Source organism: Typopeltis vanoorti, chromosome 22 (genome assembly GCF_054136105.1).
Source record: "Typopeltis vanoorti isolate ZY-2024b chromosome 22, IOZ_Tvanoo_1.0, whole genome shotgun sequence".
NCBI lineage: Eukaryota > Metazoa > Arthropoda > Arachnida > Uropygi > Thelyphonidae > Typopeltis > Typopeltis vanoorti.
Window position 1 is genome coordinate 98,694,909 of NC_143570.1, and position 21,171 is coordinate 98,716,079.

The 21,171-nt window shown below is 36.0% G+C and overlaps 1 protein-coding gene across 1 annotated transcript in view; it reads right to left on the minus strand.

Annotated features, from left to right (window-relative positions):
* Positions 1-21,171, minus strand: part of LOC150094585 (zinc finger CCHC-type and RNA-binding motif-containing protein 1-like) — a 167,520-nt gene that overhangs the window by 32,981 nt on the left and 113,368 nt on the right. The gene's annotated exons all lie outside the window — the stretch shown is intronic.

Here is a 21,171-nt window from a genome sequence, read left to right on the forward strand (position 1 = left end):
TCAAGTATACATTCCAGGCTTAACACCATTAAAAAATGTAACAATATAAGAAATGTAGCACAACAGTACAGGATTAAGTCAAATACACCAAGATCCACTTCCCTTTAAGGCTCCCTACTTTTATGACCGGTATCATTTTTTTTTTCTTATGATGACAAAAAAAAGCCAAGATAACCCCAAAATTTCCTCCCATAAAAACTTCCACATCCATTTCATCAATACCAGTACATCAATTAAAACAATGATATGTACCATCAAACCTTGATCTGCTATTCCTAACTAAACCACTACCTCAGCTATCCCAACTACATCTTGCATGAAACCTTCCATACAAAGGTGAGAATTTGTGCTTTTGTCAAATCAGACATTCCTTGTGAAAAAGGTTATCAAACCTGGAATCTTTGTTTCTGACCTGCTCTGGCTGGTCAGAAACAATATTTGCTTACCTCAATTTATTGCTTGCATTCACTACTTTTACCACTCTCCTAATTCTGACAACCATGCTTCCCTCTTTGACCTTATCTCCAAAAGCTGATTTCATATAGTCTAATTAACCAAACTGCAAAATTATCTTCCTAGGTCATACACAAACTGGCTCTCCCACTCCTCTAACTTCAGAGATCAAGTAGGAAGTACAGACAAATCATTTGCTTTCAGTTATCATCTAATACAAATAGTTAACCTACAACAAGAATACCAAATAATTCTCATTATTCTTCCAATAGCCTCTCCAAATATACTGTAAACATCTGCTTTCCTCTTCTAAGCTCTGATCACAATTTTATCCATATCTCCTTTTCTACAGATCAATCTCCTCCCAGCTAATCTCAGCCTCATACCTGACAGGTACTTGAATGTTGCCAACTGGATGACCACCAGGATTTATTATTATTACGTGACACCTCCAGGGAGTCCAAAGACTCATCAAGGGAGGGCACCTACTCTACAACTCTGTCTTCACCAACTATACTAACGCCATCTACCGCCCACCACTTCCACAGACAATCAAAACATCCATGCCCACGGTGGGATTTGAACCCGCAGCCTTTTGGCTGCAGAGCAGATACGCTAACCACTAGGCTGGCATGATTTTTTTCTTTTTTATTCTCTTTTATTTCCATGCCTCTTTTCTGCGATCAGATAAAACACCTGCTCTGACCAACTCAATGAAATAATCCTTAGTGGAATGAGTATCGTCATTCCCACTCCACTACGAATAGCCAATTTTCTAAACAATGTGCCGTTGCAGTCCATGATAAAAATACAACATATATTTAATGGCTCCAGTCAAAAACTTCAGCTTTTCACTCAGACTACAGCCCAAAACAAGTGCAAACAAATCCAAAGCAGACTTTGTAAGGGCTCAAAAAAGCAATAAACTTGCCTCCTATTTAGCTGGCAGTCAAGCCTTCTGTTCCAAATCCACACTAAGGCTTTTGGCATAATGTCTGCTCTTCCTTGTTTCCATCTCTCTCAGATCCTCATGGTATCATAGTAACATCAACCAAAGATAAGGCAGACCTGGCATAGCTTTTCCTCTGACTTTTGAATAGATGAGCAAGGCAAATCACCTGCTATAATACCATGAACTGTTCAATGCATGTCCTTCTGATTTTTCACCAGAAGGACATCAGAAATAACCTCATTAATAATGATACAAGTTTTTAGTCTGAATGGTATCATATCCTTCCAGTGTGCTCAATTAGATTCTAACATTCTCATTCTATAGCAAACTCCCTTTTGCTAACCTTACCCACCTTTGGACACAGATCATGGAAAGATTTGGATAAATTACATGTGGTCAATCATGATATTTCCAAGGCACTTGAGGCAAATGTCTTGCATTGAGGGCTTCTGAATAAGCTACCATTTTATGGTCTTCCTCCTGCCCTTTGTGAATAGATTGCCAGCTTCTCCTCTCTGATAATTTATTTCATGTCATGGTGGATGCCTCTCTCTCATCACATTTTTTTTTAACAATGCTAGAGTATCTCAAGGTTTCTGTACTCTCACCCACACTCTTCTTGCTGCACATCAATAACCTCCTTTCCTTAACTTCAAATCTTATTTGTAGTTTTGCTGATGATGCTTACTCATTCCAGAAACTTTGCAGTACTCAAATGATTCAATCAATGAATGCATGATTCTCTTACATTTTGATAATGTTCAGATTTCCGTTCAAGATCGGTTTATCTCTTCTAAAGCATCTGAGCATAAACATATTACATCCACAGCATATTCAGCATCTAAAAACGTTTTTTGTTTTTTTTTTTCACTTAAAAACGCTATTAAAAGTGAAAAACACTATTTCGACTTTGCTCTTTCTTGACTCCTAATACTTCTCACATCTGATACACCCAAAACTTCCCTAAGATTTCTTGAGGGAAATTAAGCAATTTGCCTTATAGATAACCCCCCCCTCTCTCTCCCTGACTCCTTCCAGTACTTTCAACATAAGTGCTCTGTTTTCTTTCTCTGTTCTTTGGAAAAGTCTTCCCCATTAGCCGTGTGTTGGCATCCAATGCTTATGTTAAAGGTCTCAAGGCCTTTTGTGTGTGGTGGGTCAATATAAAAAAAAATTTTAAGACTTCCAGGCTCTATAAGTCTCTACTAAAGATGTAAATGAATTACTTGCATGAAAAGAAACCTATGATTAAGGAATTGATGGAAAGGATATGTAATCATCAGAGAAGAACAAAGTGAAAAACCTAATCTACCCCTACCCCTTTACATTATTATAACAACTTAGAGAGGCTTTTGGGAAGAGTAAAAAAAAAACAATTTTGAACTGAAATCAGAGGGCAACCATGGTCAGGAAAGGATAATCCAGATAAGATACCCTGAGATTCTTGAGCTAGTTTAGTCCTCAATATAATATTTTAAGAAAATAAAAAATTTCAAAGCAAAACTTCTAGGACTCGACACATGTATTATTTAACAATTGGTGATAAATCAAAAAACCAGTCATTTCAAACTAAGTTTCTGAATGGAATTAAAAGGTGACTGATATCATTCTTATAAGATAAACCTCTTGAACTGATTAAACAGGTTGGTTTTTTCATGTACTTCATAACATTATGATGTGTTCAAGAACCAATAGTAGGCAAATTGCAAACTAATGATTACAGCATGAATTAATGTGAAAGTGTGGAAATTTTAAAAACTATGAAAAGTAAGTCACTTTCTTCATGAACACTGATTAAAACAGGTTATGAAACAATCACTCTAGTTGAAATGCTCTTGTGAGCCACTTATAACAAAAAAAAAAAAAAAAAAAAAATACATCAAGATTCTTTAAAAGTATACCAGATATTTAAAGCAACAGATAGTGAAGTCATCATTATTAATATGGAAGCACTTTTATGAATTTAGCTTCATACACAAATGGATATTTCATTTAGTCTGGTGTTCAATAAATTACAAAGAAAAATCTTTGTTGGATTTATCTTGTTGGTGAATGTAAAAGGAACTAGGTGTTATTCTGCAAGTGAACAGTCAGATTTTTTTTTAAAAAATTTCGCATTAAACATTAAAAACCCATCTTTTTATCTTTAACATCAAAGCATCCTTTGCATTAAAACTTGTTAACCTTTTATGACACCCCCCCCTAGTAAATTTGTTTTAAAAATTGACAAATTGACTTCGATTTGAACAATGATTTGATCAACTTTTTCTGTCCCCATTACCAACTCAGGGATTTTCTGCACATGAAAGAATAAAGGAGTGATGTGATGAGAACTTTAAGAAAGCTGGTTTTGTGCCTGCATTTAGAAGCTGTCTTAGAAATTATGATAGCACTTACTGAAAACAACGGCATTGCTGAATGAATCAAAAATATTGGTTTTTTGCTAATTCAAAGGACCACATCATTATTATTATTGTTCCGGGAAACTCCAAGGAGTCGACAGACTCATCGAGGGAGGCCCTAACATCATGTCTAATCATGAAAGATGCTCAATTTTATCATCCTACACAAAGAAGATTTTTAATGAACATAAAGAAATATCATAAATATACTTTTATACAAATATAAAGATGCACTTCATTGTAATTCTGGTTTAAATTGTTGAAATTAAACTGAAATGGCTAGACAAATTTTACTAAGGTTTTCAAAATCCACTCACAGAGGAATTTATATGGACACAAACAGATAGGAAGTGACACTGATATTTATTCAATAAAACACATTTTTTTAATGACAAAATTAAATGACAAATTGTCCATAATGTATCAAAGAAAACCAGAATAGATTGCCTTTCTATTTTTATTTATAATAATGATAACAGCAAACTGCTGAAAGTAGCGATGAGAGAGAAACGAAGTGCTTAAGGTCACCAAAAAGTGACAACTAAGATAACATTAAAAAATAAGTAAATAAATAAATAAAAATAGCAAATATACAAAAGTTAAAGATTAGGTTTTGTATTAATCATTCATTCAGAGAGTACAGAAGATGCAAAAATTACAGTACAACTAGATACATCTTACAATGAAAATCTTGAGCTGTGTGAAAAATGTCTTATTTACACATAATGAAAGATATGAATATGGCTACTGTATAGAAGACATAAAACAGCAGAGAATTAATGACATTTTATCCAACCTGAGACAGAGGTAGGTCACTATGCAACCTACCTCTGTCCCAAGGTAACCACTACCTATAATAACTAAAACTTTCAGTTATGGTTATAACCAGTGGCGGCTGGTGACAATAGAAACAGTTGGGACCAGGGGCCAAAAACAACTTATTTTTTTTTTATATTTATATAGTGGGTTCTATTATTGATTTATAGTTATTATTTCTATTACAATAATGTTTAGTCAGAATCAACTGATGCACTGAGCTGTTCATTTTTTAAAATTGTTAGAACATAACATACGGGTTCAACGTATTAATAACACGAAAACTCAAAAGATTTACTGTGGGCATAGCTCAACGGACTAGAGCAAAAAAAAAAAAAAAAAAGAAGCTCAACAGACTAGAGCAATAACCCAGAAGACACTGGTTCAACTCCAGCTGACAGCCCTGCAAAATGTTTTCATTTTTCAAGTGTTAAAACAAAAAAGTTATTATTTCTATTATTTATTTTATAAATCAATGTCAAAACTTCCGAGAAATAACGAGAAACGTTTTTCCAATAAACTATCGATTTTGTTAATAGTTAAAATGTATTGTTTATGGATGTAATAAAAATTTAAACTTTAAAATAAATTATAACAAAAACGACAACAATAATTAAACATACTAAAAACAATAAAACAGATCAACGAGAATAAATAATAAGACAATGAAAGAATCGCCCGCTATTTATGTACAAACGCAGTGACGGGGCCAGACTAAACTGGCCCCTAAGATAAGCATTGCACCCGGTAAACAAACACGATCGCTAGTGCACTTGCCTCATACATGCCCTGTGTTCTACACGTATAAAATAGGGCCAGCCGTGGCTGGTCCCAGAGACTGTACTAAGTCGCATTATACAATATTGCCACAAAATACTACAGTAATTTTTTTATTAAACAATAAAACGTGTTGGAAATAGATAAAAATAATAATAATTACAACAAACATATTTTTTAAAACTACAATTATTGGGCTAGTTATACAAATATAGGTGGGGCCCGGCCCCTATAGATGAGCCGCCCCTGGTTTTAACTTATACCTAAAAAAATTGAATAAATGTGTGCGCGCGCATACACACACACACGTGATTTATACTGATTTTGCTCACTTCTGAAATAATTTATGCTTATAAGTAATAATTTCCATAACATAATTGGAAAAATGACAGGACACTGCACCCATGGACTGTACAAGACATGAGTTTGATTCTCATTGTAACAAGAGGAATCTTTATTTGGGATTTTCAGTCAAAAGTGAGTTAGTGGATATCATATGGAAGTACATGGACTTTTCTCAAAGAAACTCAAGTTTTTCATCCTACATGCAGGCAAACTGGGACACAGACTCCACACAATTTAGAGACAAAAAAATACTATTGGTCGGTAGTAGATGGTGCTATGCGTGTTGATGATAGTTAATGCTGGTGTGCATAGATGGAAGATTAAGTAGTGGAAATGGCAGGGTTTTGTGGAATGCCCTCCCATGATAAACTCATTGGAGGTGTTACATAATAATAAATCTTATCATATACGCAGATTAAAATAATATGCTCACACATTATCAAAATAATGCTTAAAAACTGACCACTAAATCAAGAAATCAAAAGACTAAGTGATGTTTTTCACAATAGATGGTGCAAGTAATCACTGAACAGTAAATAATTATTGTAAACACATCTAGTGAAGTTATTTTCATTATATTTTCATCATAAAGTGATTACCTTTATAACAAAACAATAAAAAATATTTCTGTATGGCTTCTAAATAACCAACAAATGCAAGAAAAGCCTTCCTACAAAGTGAAAACTAAAATTTGTGAAAGATATGAGTCAGGTCAGAGCACCAGCACAATTAAGCGTGCTCTTAACTTTAGTGAAAGCACATGGTGTATAGTTCACAATTAACATAGAATACACAAAATAATTCAATTTTGCATTCTGGATAATGCAAAATTGTATGACAATTCTGCATCATCCAGAATCCTAAGCTAAAAAATCTGGTATAGATGCTTAAAACATTATCACTCAATGTGTGGTATTCTTTCTTGACTATTATGTATATAAACTATTACACTTTTTTATAATGTTAGTCAAGTGGCTTTTAATTTATAGTCCTACATGTTTTGCCGATTTTTCTATCTGCATCTTCAGGGAATACAAATTAGTAAGCTATATGAAGGTAACAGACTAGGTTATAACTGATGGTTCTAATTCATACAAAAATTGGTATTGCGCGAGACAATGCGCGTCTCAGGAACGTGATTTATTTGTTATGACACATGATGTAATTGGCGTGAAAGTTCATTTCCTTGATGTTCAATGATCTGATTAAAGCTTTCCAAATTTCTGGTAGAGTTAGACCTTGATTCCTGTTTAGGTTTCCAGTTGTGCGGGCGACTGTAGCCGTTTCCTTGAAGGTTCTTGAATGGTAGTTATCTTCTATATAGGGCATAAGGCTCTTATCCCACTCAATGAGATGGTTGGTAGAGGCAAAGTGGCAAGAAAGGCCTGAAATGTCTTGTCTGTTGTTTCTGACATACCCTGTGTGTTCTTTCTTTCTCGTTTCGAAGCTTCTAGAGGTCTGACCAACGTAACTAATACCACATGAGCAAGGTATATTATATACTGCAGAGTACTTATAGAATGGATGAGGGTCTTTCGGTGATCTTAAAAATTTTCGAATAGTGTTGACCGGCTTGAATGCTACTCTGATATTATGTGGTTTTAGAAGGTTAGCCAATTTTTTGGAAATGCTGCTGACAAATGGAATAGTAATAGTACTGATGTATTGGAAGTCATCACGTTGTCTTTGTGGTATATCAGTAAAGAGAATGTTGTTGCAGAGTCTTTTTGGATAACCATTTAAAAATAGCTCTCTGGATATCGTAGTTAATTCCTTTTGTAGGTCATCTTGGTCTGTTGTGTATTGTATAGCTCTTTTCTTGAGTATATGGATAATACTAAGTTTCTGGGATATATGATGAGACGAGTTGAAATGGAGGTAACGTCTAGTATTCGTAGGTTTTCTATACACAGATAGGTTGATACCGTTATTGGTTTGTTTTTTTATTAGGATGTCTAGGAATGGCAGTTTTCCATCTTTTTCAATTTCTAATGTGAATTTGATGGTATGGTGGAAACTATTGATTTGGTTGAGGTAATCCATTAGTTCTTCTTTCGTATGATTCCAAATGAGAAAGATGTCATCAACATATCTGTACCAAGTTTTCAGTTTTGGGATGATTTGGGATAAGATTTTATCATCTAGATCTTCCATGAATAAGTCAGCACAAGGAGGAGAGAGGGGGGCTACCCATGGCTAATCCGGTGAGTTGTTTGTAAACAGTTTTTTGCCAAATGAAATAGTTAGAAGTTAAACAGTGATTGAACAAAGTCGTGATGTTTCTTGGGAACAAGTTGTCTAAGATGTTGATGACTTCAACAACTGGAATGTTTGTAAACAGAGATGTAATGTCTAGGCTTGCTGGTATATCATCTTCATAGATAGGGATGTTTTTTAATTTTTCTATAAAATGTTGTGAGTTTTTAATATAAGTATCCGAGATGTGAATGTGTTGTTGTAAAATCTTAGCAAGGTACTTGGACAGTTGGTAAGTAGGAGAATAGATTCCATCAACTATTGGACGTAATGGTATACCTTCTTTGTGGATTTTAGGAACGCCATACAATCTAAGAGTTAGTGGGTGCATTGACTTTAGCTTTCTTATTACTTCTATAGGCCAATTAGTCATTCCACGCAATAGTTCATTGGTGTCGTTATGGTTTTTTAGGGTAGAATCAGTACTGAGAACGTCATAGACAGACATGTCAGATAATAGATTTTTAATTTTTTCTTCATAATCTTTAGTATTTATGATGTTGTTTATTATGATGTTTTATGATGTTGTAATTGTAATAAAACAGAATGCACAATAATTCAATCTTGCATTCTGGATAATACAGAATTGTATGATAATTCTGCATTATCCAGAATGCAGAACAGAGAAAACACATCTAAAAATAATGATTATAAGCCAATATTTTGCCTTTGTCACAAAGGTATTCATGGACACAAAGAAAGACTAAGCATGTACATGCAGACACACCAGTTGGAAGACAAACACACTATTTCAAAGGGCCAGTTCCTACAGTCCTGTGTTGGTCTTCCTACTGGTGTGCTTACATGCATGTGCTTAGTATTTCTTTGTGTCCATGAAGATGCCTTGGTGAACAAGACAAAATATTGGCATATAATCTAATTAGCTAAATAAATTTAGTTGGTAACCATTACTTTTAGACATGTGTGTTTTCTCCATGAAACATCAACATGACTAAGCTGAAAAATTTTACATTGGTGACTACTTATGCATTCTCCCATATTTAATGTATTTATATCTGATAAAAATGGTAAGAATAGAAGAAAGCATGAATGACAAAGAAAAGCACGAGTGATTGTGAGAACAAAAGCAAGCGTGATCTCTGGTACAAAAGGTCTGGATAAGACTGGATGTTCAGTGGATACAAACAGAAGTGTGCAAAAGAATAAAATGAAAGATGGAAATGAAATGAGAAAAAGAGGCAAAAAGACACTCCATATATAGTGGCAAAAGTGGCACTCCATAATATATAGTGCCACTCAAAAGTGGCACTATACCATTATTAAAGGTGTGGTGGAAGAGAGGATACTCAAGATCTATTTTGCAGGAGGGAGGATAAATAGGGTGACTGATGCTTTGGATATGAGAAGTAAATGTGCAAGGGAGTTAGTAGTAGCTGTGAGTGGAAACAAATGATCAGATATCAGAAGATTATTGAGGTGAGTTAAGTGTTAGGAAGGATATTAGTGTGTTACATAGTATCACAATGATGAGTCGAGACGACAGGCAAAAATTGAATGCAGAGCTGCATGAAGAGAAAGGGTGTAGTTTGCCGATGTGTGAAATGCATTTGAGGATGGATGAAATTCTATATGAAATTCTATGAAAATGATGGATGCATTTAAATGGATTCTGCATGAATTGACTGGAGAGACTGTTACTAGAAGAAAGTGTAATGAATGATGTGAATACAGGATCAGAGAGAACATCAGAGGCGATATGAAAGAGCAGGATAGCAGAACAGGTGAAATGAACAGGTGAAATTGGGAATGAAAAGAAAAACAGTGTCAGAACAGGAATGAAGCTATAGGGAAATGGGGAGGGGGTGGATTGGTTAGTTTATTGATACAAAGACAGCAAAGGTTACAACAATATACAAGGTATTAATAAATAATCAGGAATAAATTAGTAAATAATACATATGAACAAAAATTAAGTTAAGCAATGCAGCATTAATGGTCCCCATTCCTCTTCTGAATCCTTTCTGTTGCTCACTCAATTCACCACTTATGGCTCTTTCAATTTGTTTGTTAACAATGGTTAAAATAATTTTAGATGCATGGGATATTTAATATCTATAGTGAGACAGTGATGAAAAAGATTGAAAAACAAAAAATAGGAATTAGTATCAATGGTATAAAATACAACAATCTTAGATATGCTGATGATACCATTCTAATAGCAGAAAACAGAAACAAATTAATCAAATTACTGCAGCTACTAATTGAAGAAGGTAAAGAATTTGGATTAAATATAAATGCAAAAAAGACCAAATTTATGAAAATCTTAAAAGATAGCAGATCCGAGCCAGAAATATTCATAAACAATATGAAAATTGAACATACAACAGAATGCAAATATTTAAGCACCTACTTTACTGCAGATGGAAAGCAAGATAAAGAAATAAAAATAAGAACAGCGATAGCTAAAGATGCATTCTGGAAAAATAAAGATCTACTCAGAAGTTCTGTGAGTATCGAGACAATAAGAACATTGGTGTGGCCAATTTTCACATATGGAAGTGAGACCTGGATATTCAAGAAGAGAGTAAGGTAACAGATAATGGCCTTTGAAATGTGGTGCTATAGGAGAGCTCTGAAAATCCCATGGACAGAACATGTGACTAATACAGATGTCCTACAGAGAAAGAGAACACAGAGATCTTTATTACAGGAAATGATCCAGAGAAAGATGAGATTGGCAGGACAAGTAGTGAGAAGTTCAGCAGGACAGAGGATACTAACAGTTTTAGAAGGAAAAATTATGGGAAAAGGATCAAGAGGCAAAAAACGAAGGACATGGCTTGAAGAGATATAAGATCATTGACAGGATCACATGGCTATGCAGAAACAAAAAGGAAAGCCACCAACAGAGAGAACTGGAAGGACATGGTGCAGCACCCTCTCACTGAGGAAGCTACATGAAGAAGAATACAGTATTTATATATAAATAAAATTTATAATCAGATATGTTTGTACAAATTAATTCTTTATAAAAAAAAATACAAAAAAGCATGATATTAACATAGTCATGGGTGATTTCAATGCTAAAGTTGGGAAAGGTAGAAGTGGAGATGTAGTTGGCGAACATAGACTAGGCACAAGAAATGAGAGAGGTGACCGTCTTTTTCAATTCTGCCAGGAAGAGGAGCTAATAATCACAAACACATGGTTTAAGCTACCACCTTGAAGAGTGTATACTTGGCGATCACCACAGGATAATAATGGGAATATAGTCAGAAACCAAATTGATTACTTACTAATTAATCAACGATTTCGAAGTTCTATAAAGAGTACAAAAACCTATCCTAGTGCAGATATTGCTTCTGATCATAACCTACTGGTGGCAGAGTTACAACTTAGACTGAAAACTATGCTTAAGAAACATCAACAAAAAAGGTTTGAATTGGGAAAATTAAAAAAACACAGAGATAAGAAGCAAATCGAGTCAAGATCTGAATCAAGAGCTAGCACTTATCAAGAATGATGACATCATGAGGGTTGATGAATCGTGGGACAAATTGAAATCTGTCTTCATAGAGAAATGTACCAATACCTTATGTCCTAATAGAGCAGTAAAAAAGAAAGAGTGGATGACTGATGAAATTCTTTCTCTCATGGATCAACTCAGATCATACCATTCAATCATAATCCAACAAAATATACAGAGGTTCAGAAAATTATTAAACACAAGATCAAAAAAGCAAAAGAAATCTGGATGAATGAAAAATGTAAAGAAATATTCTACAGGAAAAACATGACAATTTTAATCTACATAAAAAGATGAAAGAGACCTCAGGTATATATAAGAAAAAACAATTCTGTATCCTTTGAAACAAAAAGGGAGAAATTATATCCAAAAAGGATGACAAAATACAAGAATGGGTGAAATATATAGAAGAACTCTTTACTGATGACAGACAGAACCCAGAAAATACTTATGAACATATGGAAGGTCCATGCATTCTAAAATCAGAGGTAGAATGTGCATTGAACTCAGCTAAAAATGGTAAAGCCCTAGGACCAGATAGAATACCGGCAGAAATAGTAAAGTTATTAGAAGGTGACAACATTAACATATTAGTAAAGCTATTTAATAAGATCTACAATACAGGCATAATCCCTCAAGACTGGTTACAGCCGACCTTCATCATGCTACCTAAAAAAGTAAATGCGAAAACTTGTAATGACTATAGAATGATCAGCTTAATGAGTCACATTCTCAAAATGTTTCTGAAAATAATTCAAAAAAGAATATACAGAAAATGTGAAGACACCATCAGTGATACCCAATTCGGCTTTAGAAACGGCTTGGGAACAAGAGAGGCCCTTTTCTGTTCTCAGATCTTATTTCAAAAATGTATTGACCAAAACAAGGTAATATTCATTTGCTTCATCAACTTCGAGAAAGCATTTGATAAAGTCCAACATGCTAAAATGATTGTACTATTAAAAAGAATTGGATTAGATGGTAAAGACATCAGGATCATTGAAAACTTATATTGGAACCAAAAGGCATCTGTTCAAGTTGATGACATTATTACAGACTCCGTTAACATCAAACGAGGAGTAAGGCAAGGATGTGTGCTGTCACCTCTTCTTTTTAACATCTACTCAGAAGCCATATTTCAAAAAGTGGAAGGAAGAAAGGAAGGGATTAGTGTAAATGGTGAAATCATCAGTAACATCCGATATGATACAGCTCTTCTGGCTGACAATATTCAGGATCTTCAAAATCTTTTGGAGTTAATAAATGCAGAGAGTGAAAAAATGGGATTAAAAATAAATATCACCAAAACTAAATTCATGGTCATAAGTAAAAAAACCAATTCTTAATTTAGCACTTTCTTTAAATAGGAAACAAATAGAAAGGGTGGCAAAGTTTAAATATTTCGGATGCTGGTTAAATGAAGATTGCAATCCAGAAATGGAAATAAAAGTTAGAATTGAAATGGCAAGAAAAAATTTTCTCTTGATGAAATCAACACTGTGTAACCGCAGTTTAAACTTAGAGCACGCGTGGTTAAATGCTATGTATGGTCTGTACTGCTGTACGGTGCAGAAACTTGGACTTGAAGACAACATCAATAAAAAGACTTGAAGCCTTTGAGATGTGGTTATGCAGACGAATGTTAAAAATCCCATGGACAGCAAAAACGTCCAATCAGGAAGTACTGAAACAAATGGGGAAATCACGTGAACTTTTAGATACCATAAAAAGAAGGAAAACTGCATATCTTGGTCACCTACTTCGTAATGAAAAATATAAGATACTTCAATTGATTATAAAAGGGAAGATAAATGGAAGAAGAGGACAAGGAAGATGAAGAAAATCTTGGCTGGCAGATATCAGACAGTGGACTGGTATGAACTCTGAGAGACTGCTCAGAATAGCTGAGAATCGCTCAAAATTTTCCAAGGTGGTCGCAAACCTCCGATAGGAGATGGCACTCAAAGAAGAAGAAAAAAAAATTAAAAACATCATACAATTTGTCTGAGTCTGATAACATCTCCCTGAGTAGCTATATATGGCTTGGCTAGCTAGGTAAAAAATTTCATTTCTCTCTCATGGTAAGATGCATGTTGCTTTTCACACATAGGTGGGTTATCAGTCCTCAGTAAATAAGAATGTGTGAGATGACTGTGACCTATGCGGAACCTAGCAAGAGCAACTTCCTCTCTCCTGTTTCTGTGCTAGACCACCAATGCTTAATATTATGTAATTTGTTTGTAGTGCTTCCTGCCATTGATGACTGCAAATGGGCAATTAGCTTTGATCTCATAAACTGTCTGTAGTCTGTATATGGTACTGTGAAACAGTATGTGGAGAAAGCATGAGCTGATCTAGCAGCTGCAGTCTCATTTCCCTTAATTTCAATGCGGCTGGGAATCCAGCACAACTGAACATCTCAGAAAGCACTGGATGTGGATTATACACAGGAGAGGATATATAGCCTGTAAAGCACTCAATGAGTCTGTATAAATTACACATTTTCAGTAGTAGTTTTCTTTTATGTGCACAAGTGCAAGCTGAATGGCATGCAGCTCTGCTTATAATTACTGCAATCAAGAGGGATCTGGTTGGAGATACTAATGTCAGGAAACATAGAAGCACAGGTGTCAGTTCTTGAACCATCAGTATAGATCGACAAGAAATCAGTGTGGGCTGCTCTGTGTGCATTAAACAATTGCAGATAGACAGATGAAGTATGACACTTCTGTAGCTGACAAAGTGAGAGGTTGCAGGATTGAGTGCAAACCTGTCATTGAAGGATGCTATTATGATTATTGCAGGCAATGTTGTCAACATTCATGCCCACAGCTTGCATAGTCTCTTCAACATGCATACCAAAAGGATGTATGATATTCCGATTGTTGATATTGGGCTTCTCAACACAGAGAAAAGAGACTAGGCCACATAGGATGCCCTGGAAGAGATTTTATTTTTAGGGCATAATTAAGAGACAACTGTTTCTAAATAATAGAGATGGTTCATTTGCTACAACATAAAGACTTTGAGTGGACGATGTGCAAAAAAGCACTAATAGCTATCCATACATCCTGATGATGAATTGCAGGTTATTCTACCTTGCAAAACCATAATCCAGCTTTGAACATATATAAGTGCATGATAAAGATGAAGCAATGAAGATCGATCCACACCCCATTCAGTAGAGAACAGATTGCAAAGGAGATTCAAGCTCTCTTGCACTTTTCTGTCAAAGATAAATCCCAAGAAGTTGGCTTCGGTTGCTACAGGAACAGTTTGTCCCATTCTTAATTCAGGTTTTGGGTGAAGAGTGCATTTTCAACAGAAGTATACTAAGACACTTTTTTCCTACTGAAAACATGGACCCATTACTAAGAGCCCATAAAGAGATCCAATCAGTTGCTTGCTGAAGTTCACTTTCAATTACCCTCATGTTACAACAGTGACAGTAAATTGTGAAGTCATCAACATATAGAGCACCTGCTTACAGTGGGAGGAAGCTGTTCAGTGACTGAGTTAACTTTGTTAGCAAACAGTGTCATGCTTGATGATATAGCTGAGCTAGTTCACTTCCCACTCTGACTAGGAAGGTTTGCCTGGGCAGAAAGTTTTTAATAAATACCGGAAGGTGTCCTCTGAGACCTAGATTACAGAATATTTTAATATACCATATCCCCAGGCTATGTCATAAGCTTGTTCCATGTCAAAGAACACGGAAACCAGATGTTCTTGTTTCAGGAATGCATCTCTTATACAAGTTTCTAAATGGACCAAATGGTCTAAAGTTGAATGATGTCTACGAAAGCTAAACTGTGTATTGGAAAGAAGATCATTGCTTTCTAAACACCAGAGAAGTCTGGCATTACCATTTTCTAAAGGAGAGACAGAAGTATGGTGTAAGCAGTAATAAATGCATGCATGTGGGTGGCTTGGGAAGCATGAGTAGTAGTTCAGTCTGGGAAGATATATTGGGATAATGGATATAAGATAACTATACAGGTGTGAAGAAGTCACAGATGAGAGGTGGCATGGGTAAGAGGACTAGTTATTATTATTATTATTATTTCGGGCGACTCCAGGAGTCCTTAGACTCATCGAGGGAGGCCCTAAACATCATGTCCACACAACTATGCGATTACATTCTCACAGTATCTATCATACCTTGTCTTGAACTCGTTCACCGTCAGAGCACCCACAACAGACTCTGGCAGCTTATTCCACTCATTTACCACTTTAAAAGTAAAGAACCCAGCTCTAACACCCCTGCTAACCACACTCTTGCCCAGCTTCCATAGGTGTCCCCTAGTTCTCCCACCACCAGTCCTGATCTCAAAAATGTCCTCTGAATTAATCCTATAGAATCCCTTTAGCAATTTGAATGTCTCAATCATATCTCCCCTCCTCCGCCTATCAACTAGTTTCTGCAACCCACAAATCTTCAACCTGTTCTCATATGGTTCATTCCATAGACCTGTTATCATCTTAGTCACTCGCCTCTGGATCCTCTCCACCTCCTCCCCATCAAGAAGGAACCGAGGTGACCAAATCTGGGCACAGTAGTCGAGATGAGGTCTTATCAAGGCTCGGTACAGAGGTACAATAACTTGCTTGTCTCTGCTCGTCAAGGTATTTTTCAACAACCAAGTGAGTTGATGAGCTGATTTAGCTACTTTTGCAGTGTGCCCCCTAAACTTCATCTCCCTATTCACCAACACTCCCAAGTCCCTGGCCTCATCAATCTCTTGGAGTACAGTTCCACCAATGTGGTATACTGCTGCTAATCTTTTCACCCCAAAATGCATAACCTTACATTTTGTCACATTAAATTGACATCCATTCTCCTTAGCCCAGAACTCCAATCTATCTAAGTCATCCTGCAAGACTTTGACATCTTCTGCATTCACTATTGCCCTACCCAACTTTGCATCATCAGCGAACAAATGAATTGTTCCACTTAGATCCTTCCCTATATCGTTAATGAACAGATTATAGACCCAAGAAAGGAACTGCTATGCTTATTTATGAATGACAGAAATCTCAAAAATAAGGGAGAAGAAATTGTTGCATTGAATGAGTTTATCTGCCTCGAAACAGCTGGAATAAGTGAAACATGGTTGGATGAGAAAAATATCCTGACGGAAATAGAAATAGGATATGATATTCTTTTTGTGAGGAGAGGAAGAATAAGAAGGGTTGGAAATAATGTTGATAATAGTGTCTGCACAAACGTAACTTGTTTTTGATGACCTTCAAAACCACTGCCACTATTTTCACAAAGGGTTAGTGGACAGTAGAGTGTAAGTGGAGGTTGATAGGATGAGATATTTAGTTAGATGCTGACATAGTGAATGGTGGAGATAACGACTATACAGGCATATTACCATAGTGAGCAAGAGAAAGGAAATTGTTATGTGTTACTTTAATTAAGGTAATACTGATCGGAATGAAGAGATAGAATTAGGGAATAAGAAGAATAAATGTCTACATTCTTTCTTGAGAAACAACTAGGAAAACTATAGCATGCAAATAAGTTGAGTGGAAAGGAGATATATGCTGCTTGTATACTGAGATATTTAACAGCAGCAATGTCTGAATATATTCCAAGGATGGAAATGCTAAATAAGATGGGAGGAATGAAGATATTAAGCATGCACTCCCAAAAGTATGAGGGTGTGCTGAAAAGTTGTAATAATCATCATGAAGGAATCAAGGTAGAGCCATGTAACTTACACATTATTCTACATGTTCTCACAAAGTGTTATATGCTTGTTACAATGCTGATGCATTGTAACATGGATTGCAAAAGAAAAAGTCTTTCCCCTTGTTGCACAAACCAGTTCTCAGCTGCAGATATGACTTTATCATCTATGGTAAATTTTGTTCCTTTCAAGTGTTTCTTTAAATCTGGGAACAGGAAATAAGGCAGATGAGACTAGGATGGGTGAGGCAGACATTGAAAGTCCAACTCGTGTATTGTCTATTGGGTTTCATGAGTAGTGTGAGCAGCAACGCTCCTCCGCTCAGTTTCCCATGCCGTTTTTCCTTCAGTACCGCCTTCAATTCCTTCAGAGCTGTTGAATAAACAACTGCTGCTGTAACAGTTTCACCTTTTTTTGAGGTATTTAGTATAAGAATTACATCATCCATATCCCAAAAGACAATGGCAAGAATCCTCCCTGCTGAATTTTGGGTTCAGAACTTCTTTGGCAGTGGAGAACCTTTGTGTCTCGGCTCGATTGACTGTTGTTTGTTCTCTGGGTCATAGTGATGAAGCCATGTTTCATCAACAGTCACAATGTGAGCTAAATTTGCAACTGATTCTTAAAATTCTAGTAGCGAGGCTTATACGTTGGTCATACATAACTGGTAATTAGTTTACGAAATTAACAACGCATATAAAGTATATTAATTAAAGGTATTAATGAATAACTTCTATATTTCGGCAACGTCACGTTGCCATCTTCAGATTGGCAGTTGGGCTGAAGTTCTCATAATGTAAGTCTCCCAAATTTGGGGTAGTTTCATGCACCCAAATTCTCAGTGAATTCACCCGTTCCTAACCTCAACAAATTTGAGTGCATGAAACTACCCCAAATTTGGGAGACTTACATTATGAGAACTTCAGCCCAACTGCCAAGACAACCAAATTAGCCTGCCAGAGGACACCATTAGGACTTTAGGAACAATATTAGTTTCTTGCTTTCATCCTCATTTGCTTTAGTTAGTGCCTGCGTGCACATACCATATCTTTATGTTCCTGAAGATGGCAACGTGACATTGCCGAAATATAGAAGTTATTCATTAAAGTTACCTTTAATTAATATACTTTATATGCGTTGTTAATTCTGTAAACTAATTACCAGATTCTTAAAATTACCCAAAATCTCCTGAGATTATTATTATTATGTGACACCTTCAGGGAGTCCAAAGACTCATCGAGGGAGAGTGTACCAACAGCATCGAACGATTGAATCCCTTCCAACTACTAACCGTGCTCAAACTTGCTTAACTTTTTGCGAGCCACTAGTAGCAGAGGTTCTACCAATCAACCAACCTTTGCTGGCGATAATATCACACATTCTCTCTTTTGGTCGACACTCAAACATTTGGGGACCCACTTCACTGAGAGTTTCTGCATGTCCAGATGTTGGTGGATAATGACCCCAACTTGTTCCCTGGATATCCCCAGAGTCTTTGCAATGTTTTTGGCTAGTATTCGACTATCATCAAGGATCATGGCACAGAGTGCATCAATGCTTTCAGGTGTGATCACTGTGGTAGGTCTTCCTGACCTGGGGGCATCTGTTGTCTCAGGATGCCCAGTTTTAAACTTGGACACCCATCCAGCAACTGTTGGATATGCTGAGGCACATTCCCCTAAAGTCTCACACAAAGTTTGGTGAATCTCAGTTGCAGACTTTCTTGCAGCATAAAAAAGATGAGGGCCCATGCCTCTGTGTCTTCGAATTTCTTCAAAACCTCTGACATGTCTTCGTATATATCCTAAAAGAAAATAACAAATTAATTACAATTTGATGATACAAGGGAGTTAAAGGGTTTTAAGATATGTTCTTTCTTGTGGTTATATCAGTTGCTTTAATGTCATTTTTGTTCCAGGTGTTTATCAGAACTTTTCAGCCCCTATCTGTAATAATCATTTGCATGAGCAATACAAAGAGCAGCCAGTAAGGTATTTTGGTTGATAAAAACAGCAAAAGTGTAGTATGAGCAGAAATTAGCCAATCAAACCAAGAAAAATCCAAAAGAGTTCTTTTGATATGTGATAAATAGAACAAACGATAATTATGAGAGGATGTTAGTGAATGAAAATGGTAGACTGCTAACTACTGCAAAGGATACTGTTAATGTAATCAATGAGCAATTTATCAGGGTATTTCATTCTCATGAGTGCACACAGATTGAGGAGCTTCAGTGTAGAGGGGGCTGATAGTGAGCAAGAAGGAGATACATGGAGAATTAAGTAAACTTGTTAACTTCCCTACTGGCCAATGTGGATGAAATAGTGACACCAAATTGCACTTCTTATCCATGTTATTCAATGGGTTTGAGAGCTTCATATCCATATTTAGCTCGACGTCTATAGACGTCATGGCCGATTGGGGGGTTAATAAGGCAGTAGAACTTGATAATGTATCACCATAGGTCTTGAAGAAATGTTCAGACGAGTTAATAGCATTCCTGACATACCTGTTTAACACATATCTTGTAACAAAGGAAGTCACAAATGAGCAGAAAAAAGGTAAAACTGTTCCATTTCACAAGGTGACGAGGGGGAGGATTAGACAATCTACACATTACAAACTGATCTATGTGTCTGAGGATGTGGTGAGAGTATTGGAGAAGTTGGTGAGGGCTAGGATTTAGAGTTGGTTGATAAAAGCAGTATTCTCTGTGGTGATCAGCATGGGTTTAGTAAAGGTAGATCATGTTTTAGCAATCTACTTATGCACTACAACAAGAATATGATGATATACATGGATTTTTCAGTGCCCCTGGATAGATTGTGCACACACATGACAGTAACTAGTAACTAAACTGGAAAAGATTGGATTAGATAATAGATTTATTAGTTGGATAAGTGACTGGCTGTCAGACAGGTATTAGAGAGTTGTGTTTAAAGGGGGGGGGGGGGGGGTAGTATGCCAAAAGAGGAAGGGTACTAGCTATGTGCTGCAGAGATTTGTTTTTAAACCATTACTGTTTAACTTGTATGTTAATAATAATGGGACAAACTTGATGAGATATGCAGCTGTTTCCAGATGATGCAGAACTATAAGGAGTAAAGGAGATGTTGAGGCACTACAGAAGTATCTCAATAGACAACGCGAGTGAGCAAGTGAGCGGAGCTATCAGTATAATATTCCAGAGAAAAATCCTGGAATTTGGTAGGCAAGGATAGGATGCAGAATTATACAATTAAAGGAGGTGGAAGAGATGGGAGGTCTGGTAGTGGTCATAGACAAAGACTTGAAGTTTAAGGATTACATTGCTAAAATTGTGAGAACACCTCAATGGATGATTCAGAATTATCTTGATAACCTTTTATACTCATCATACAGAATGAAAGCAAGCCTATATATTTAGCCCATGCCAAAAGAAAGAGAGAGAAGTCAGCTGTCAAACAATTACAGGGCTTCACACATTCACCTATGCTCTTCCACTCATATATTCTCAATTTTGACAACAAGTCATGTCTATGTAAATCCTGTCATGTACATATTCTATTCATCTCCTATACTTTTTTCATAGCAAGACAGAGCCTATTTTCATAAACTGTCTGTTGAACAAGCTTCCATCATCCACTTTCCTATAAATATAAAATCATGAGTAGTTGTGGGGTACCATAAATTCACAGTCCAGTTCAAACCTAAAGAACCAACTTTTCATCACCTCCTTTCATTCCTTGTGTATTTTAAAACAGTTAATCTTACATTGTGTACCTCAAGGACAATTCTTCAGCTGTTCAAGTAAAACATCAACAGGTTCCACCTTAACTACTTGCTTGCACACAGCACTGACATGCTACAAGTTTTGCAACTTCTCATGTGTTTGGTTTAACACACACACACACACACACAGGCTGCTTTTTTACACAATTATAGCATCTTAATTACCATTTCCATGTTCAAATTTCTGTAGCTGCTGCTGATTCATGCTGAAGT